A 6,639-nucleotide genomic window follows, 5' to 3' on the forward strand; every position below is an offset into this window, starting at 1 on the left:
TCATTTTCGAGTGTAATTTAGGGTGGTTGGGCAAATTTAGAGCACATAGAGGTGAACATGATTTCACTAACGCAGGGGAAGACTCACTTATCTCTGCTTCCCACTCTATCATCCATCCTGTTGGGCTGAGGTGTGAGGAACCAACTTAACAGTGGCACTTCTGTCTGCAAGTCTGTGCAGCTTGTATGTGACCTGGGAATAGATAGAGATGGGGCAGTTCTAGCCTCTGATGCCCCGCAAAAGCTGTGCAAGAATCTAGAAAATTTTAGTGCAAAGAAAACAGTATAAAGGAAGCAAAACCATTGCTGTAGGCTGTAAACAAGCACAAATAGTTTATTTTATACCAACATGCACTGCTGGTTTAACAAGTGATTGTAAGAACATATTAACACCCTCCCTCAGTAGCCAGCAAGGTTTGATGCTAATGCTAAAATTACATGTGCCTTTGTGACAAAGGAAGCAGCTATAAAACGTGCTTTATCCTCCAAGAACCCAGATTCGGGTCTGGTTGAGCAACCTTAGTCATGGGTTGACTTAGTGCGGGACTCTCCACAAATGATGAGCAGTAAGTGCAGGTTTTGATGTCACAGTCTGGCTCCTCAGTTATCCATGTCAGTATGCCCATAATAGATCAGATTTTCATATCTTTGCTAATACCAAAGGATCACTTTCCTTCATACAGTAGAAGAGCCACACTCATGTGGCTTCTTGTACAGCATTTCCAAGACTGTTCTTAAGTCCAGGATGCTCCTGAGACACAGCACCCATTTTGCTTTCAGAACTGAACCTGTTTATTCTTAGTCTTTCCTCAGCCTGCTTAAAAGTGTCTCCTTTCCTCACAGCAGGAGATGCCAGGAGACAACCCAGGGCCTCTGCAAGGTCTATAGATTTTCTTTCCCACTTGAGACTGAAAAGGCGAGAATGCTACCTGGAGGCTGAGGACAACGCTGGGCACCACTCACAGTGCAGAAGTGTACCTTGCAGGTCACCCTTGGCACTGGTTACACACAGTGTTCTTCTGGGTATATGAAGAGCTGACCATGAAGGCACTCCCATCAGGTAGTAAAGCAGAAGGTCAGCTCTAAGGCTTCCTCCTACTGGTGTGTACAGCACTGCAAAGGCAAGCAGACAACAGTCATACTTAGCCAACCTGGTCTTCAGCAGGAAAATCCTCCAAACCATTCACCTAGCTGGTAGTTTGACTGCAAGCTCATCTCTGAGCAATGACCAACACAGGAGCTACTTGTTCCTCCAGAAAACCATTTATGGCTACCAGCAGTAAATTACCTGTGCTGCTACACACCCTCCAGAGAACTATTCAGCCCCGTGAATGCAGGGGCGGGACCACATTTCTTCTCACTGCTCCCCTGCTATGCTGTGAGAGTATTTAGGCAAACAGGTTCACTTAGCACAATGCACCTCATCCTGAATTGTTCCCTTCCTGAGAACTGACGTCCCCAGCATCAAGCAGAATTACACTTTTTAGGATCAACAGTAATAAACTCACTAAGCTAAGTTATTTGGCTTTTAGAATAGTTAATGGATAATGATAAAGAAATAATGACTAATTCAAGGCCAAGTTTCTTGAAAAAAGTAATGCCTTTTTTCAGTTCAAGTCACAGGCTGCCAGCCTCACTTGTGTTAGGTCAGTTCTTACGAGTCAAGAGGAAATGGCATACTAACATCCAGGTGGGTAGGCAAAATCACACTGGTACCCACCTCCCCACCCCACATCTTCACCTCTGAGCCAAAAAGTCACAAAAGCATGCTTGCCAGACTGGGGGAACGAAATTTGGAACTGCCTGGCCATACTGGGATCGCTGGCTGACAAAAAACAGAGGTGTCCTTAATGCTGACAATCATCATTAACAGGCCATTCTCTTGTTCCTTAGGAGGAAACTCAGAGCTGGGAGAAGGTAAGGAGCAGAAACACTTTGTTGCAGGGTCAAGCTCTGCCTAGGATTTGACCAGGCAGTCTGGTCACATATAAAACCAGTCTCCTTCATGTACAAAAGCAAGGAGCACCTGTCTAGATTGAAATATGGTCAAAGCAACAAAGGAAGTTGGACTCCATTTACCCTGTTAGCAGACAGAGAATTATAAGTAACCCAGGAACAGGCCCCACATGTGGGAAGCAATGACTGCTGCACGGCGGAGGGAAGCAAGTGACAAACTTGTGTTGGGTTTCTGCAATGGAAAGGCTGGAACTGTCTTCTGCATCCTCCACCTCACCTACCACACCAGATTCACCCTTTCCTAAATAGAAAAAAAATAAACAAAACCAACCCTCTTAACCACTATGCATTCACTGGCCAAGTAGACCTGGTGTGTCTGTTTCTTTGCTGACTACAGAAGAGGGACAGCCCAAGAAACCAGCACAGATGTTTAAACTAGCCAGGCATAAACAAGGTCAGGTGCTCATACAACCCATTCCTGCAGCACCGGTTCTCAGTTAATAAATTTTGCCAAGAAGTCTAGCTCACAGGCCAAGCCAAATAAGACACTGTACCACACAGGAAACCTGGTAAGTAAGTCCATACAGCTCTGCACCATGCAGACACAAGTTTGAGCTAGCACTTACTCAAGGATTGTAGCTGTGTTTTGTAGGAAAAACATGCCTGTTATAATTAAGAATTTGGGCTAGATCACAGGCTTCGCTGCTAGCCAATGGAAATTCACCGTGGTAGGTAAAGTACCTTAGGTTTCTACAAGAAGTGGATGGAGACAGGAGCACAGGAAATGGTGTCAGACTGTTCATGATTTATGGTGTGTTGGAGCAGGGTACCTAAACCATTTAACCTAACCCCAGTATTTTTCCCATATTTTTCTTTTCCTTATACTCAGTCTGAACCTTTCTTCAGTTTATGCCCACTGTTACTTGTCCTCCCACCAGATATCACTGTGAAGAGTCTGGCTTCACCTTCCTGAAGACCCCCCTGTAGGTCCTGGCAGGCAGCTATCAGGTTCACTTAAAGCTACTTCTCCAAACTGAACAAGTCTGGCTTCCTTAGCTCCTCCTCACCATCCTGGGGGCCCTCATCTGAACTTGCTCAAATTTTTCCATGTCTTTCCTGTTCTGGAGGTGGCTTAAAAGGACACAGTGTCTAGATGTGCTCTAACAAGTGCTGAATGGGAGGATAATCCCTTCCTCAGTCTCCTGGTGGTGCTCCTGCTGGCACAGCCCAGGATGCTGTGAGCCTTCCTTGCTGCCAGGGCATACTGTCCCATGGGCAGTGCTGTCTACCAGGACTCCCGAGGGTCTTCTCAGTAAAGCCAGTCAGCCCCAGCATCTATTGGTGCAGGAGGCTCTGCCTCCCCAAATGAAGGAAACTTTGCATTTGCCCTTGCTGAATTTCATAAGGTTCCTGCCAGCCCTCCAGCCTGGGTCTCTCTGTATGGCAGCCCTGCCCGCGAGTGTATCGACTGAATATTGTTGGAGACACAGTGTCAAAAGCCTTCCTAAAGCGAAGATAAATGACAGCCACTGCTCTACACTGCTCATCCACAAATCCGGTCATTTTATCACAGAGAGCTACCAGGCTGGCCAGGCATGATTTACCTTTCATAAATCCATGCTGTTCCCAGTCAGCCTCTCCTCACTGATATGCCCAGAAATGTGCTTTGGGAGGACTCCCTCTGTTAAGATCCAGGTGGACCAATGTGATGCTGATCAGTTTATAGCTCCCTGGATTATCTTTTGGTGTTTTTGAAGAAGGGTGCGACACTTGTCTATTCCAGTCATTAGGAACCTTCCATGTCCACCATAACCTTTCCAAAGTGACAGAGTGGCCTTGCAACCAGTTCCCTCAACACCTTGGCTGTGATCTGTCTGGTCCCATGGAGTTTTCTGGTTAATACCTCTCAAGCAATCCCTGCCTCAGCCTTCATCTATTGCTGGTTGTTCTCTTTTAGCACTTTCCCTAAGCACAGAGGAATGGGATAACTTGTTAAAGAAAGCAGAGAAACCATTGAATGCTTCAGTTTTATCTGTCTGCTGTCACTACATCTTCTCCTCCATTCAGCTACATTTTCTTTGCTCAGCCTTTTTCTACTGACATAGTGGTGGAAGCTCTTCTTGTTGCCTTAAACATCCTGTGCAAGTCACAACTTCATCTAAGTTTTAGATTTCCTGATGTTACCCCTATATACTAAGGTAACGTTCCTAAATTCTTCCACCGTAGCCCATCCCTACTTCTATCTCCTCTATACTACCCTTTTGTTTGGAACTCGACCATGAGCTCCCTGTTCAGCCACGCCAGTCTCCTGATACATCTGCTTGTAGATGAACAGTGAACACAAGACAGCTGCCTAAGATCTTGATAGATCATACCAGGAATACTTCAGTGTTCTTCCTGCTCTTAGAGAATCAGGATTTTATGATCTCCTACAGACTTAATGATCTCCTGTAAATTATCACCTCAATGCAAGCATTAACCTCCTGCTCACACCAGATGTAGAATGCACACAGGGTGCAGATCCTAGTGATAAATGCAATGTTTTGAAAAATAATTCTAATAAAAAAGACTACAGAATAAATATATACCATTAGGAATATATTTTCCTCAACATTGCAGAGCAATCTCACATGGGCATTAAGCAGACCCACTTCTTTCACTGACTTTAGTGTGGTCAATGACTTTAAAAAAAGTAGTACCTAAAGCAATGGTGTGACACATTCTTGACCACGGCCACAAGAATATACAAACAGCTCTATTTGGTTTCACACAGTCTCGAATATTACACTGTAGTTGAAGTTCAACCAGATGAAACTGTTATTACGAGATGTGATTTGACACTGTGTGATGACATGTAGTATATGTGTCACAGAGATAGGGGTCAGCTTGTGGTTATGTTGGAAGGCATTGTTCTAGATTGCCTCACTTCAATACAATTGCACAGGTAGGAAAGCCACGAACTGCCTTTTTTTTTTTTTTTTTTCTTTTATTGAAGTCATACTTAACGTACTCAACGTGTGTAAGAAAGAATGAGGAAGATCAAAGCCGTAGCTTAATCCGGGTTGTTTTTATGCCTGTGTGGGAGGGGAGAACAGAGAATGGTACAAGAATTCTGTGAGCTCGGCCTACCTGCAGCATGCGGCGCACACTGCTGCTGCAGGCCGCCCCACCCTCCGTGGGCCTGGAAAGGTTTCTCCATGCTGACATTTCAACACAGGGAAGAAAAGTTTCACTTAATTTTCATTAGATGGGTGGGACCAGGAACTTGCATCGCCTTGTTTTGCAGAAAGCAGCAGTGGCCTGCCAAAGCACAGGAGTTAACCTCACAGAGATCTCTGTGTCTGGGAAGCAAGTGTGATCATGTGCATTTTTGAGTTCTGAATTCGTGAGACCCGTAACATCCTCCATGCTATATCTATACTTAAATCCCACAGACGCCCTGTGCCTAAAAAAGAACAGATATCCTGGTGTTGGGGCAGTAGAGGGGCTGTAGCTCCCCATAAGCATGATGCAGTACAGCATGGGCCCATCTGCGGAGCTGCAACCCTCACACACAATGTAATTTCATTTCACTATATATCTTCTCTCTCCACACAGATAATAGCTGTGTTAGTCTTTACTTACATGTTTTACAAAACAGGCATAGCTTTGTAAAAGTAGCCAGATGCCAATTATTGCTCTGGTCTTACTGTTTCAGACATAGTTCAATCCTTAAGAGCATAATAAATGTAAGCAATGTCTTTTTGAAAATAGATTTCAGTCATGAATCCTCTGTTCATTTTTTCCCCTTACTAGATTTTTCAAGTCTTTGCTATTTCATTAACCTATCAGTGAAGTATTGTCCAGCAAGAAATGCTAATTTTCCCAACTTCATACAATGGAATTCTTTGTACCAGTTGTCCCACAACATTCCCTGAGCATGTGGGACTACACCATGTGGAGGATGGAGGAGCAACAATGATGATCAGTCATTTGGGAGAAAATTAAGTAAAACACTGCAGAAAAATGTGAATGCAGAGTTGGCGGATACTTAGAATGTGAACTGAGGAATTTTTTCCCCACTGTGAGCCAGTTTCTAGGTCTTGAAAATGTTTAAAATCTTCTCTGACGAAATCTGAAAGGCTGTCAGTAGATCAAGAAGAAATCTGAATTCAATAACTCAGGAACCCCAGAGCTTCCTACAAGTTCACATATGCAAGAGACAGAGTTTTCTCAGTGCCTGAATAGGTAGAAATACATTTTCTCTAGAAACAAGGACAATTATAATCACACACAAGTGTGTGAAAGGTGCACTTTTTCATTCCTACTTTCTCAGATATGAACCTTGTCCATATATAGGCACATAACACTGGACATATTAAAGTTTATGCAGGGAATGTATATGACTGCACTTCATATGATTTCCTCTGTGGACAGGACAGTGTGTGACAGATGATAGCGACTATACATGCCATATCATACCATACCACTGAAAGACTCACTAAAGAGAACATAAGAGCAGTATAATAATAATAATAATAATAATAACAACAACAACAATAATAATAATAGCAGAACAACTCTACATCAAACTATCCAAGTAGCTATAGGAATCTGGGAAGCAGAGGAACCACAGAGATTGAAGGTTATGGAATAAGATAGGTATCCTTGCTTATCCTTCCTAGTTGTTGTAATTACAAATAAC

Source organism: Cygnus olor, chromosome 2, assembly GCF_009769625.2.
Source record: "Cygnus olor isolate bCygOlo1 chromosome 2, bCygOlo1.pri.v2, whole genome shotgun sequence".
In the NCBI taxonomy this organism is placed as follows: Eukaryota; Metazoa; Chordata; class Aves; order Anseriformes; family Anatidae; genus Cygnus; species Cygnus olor.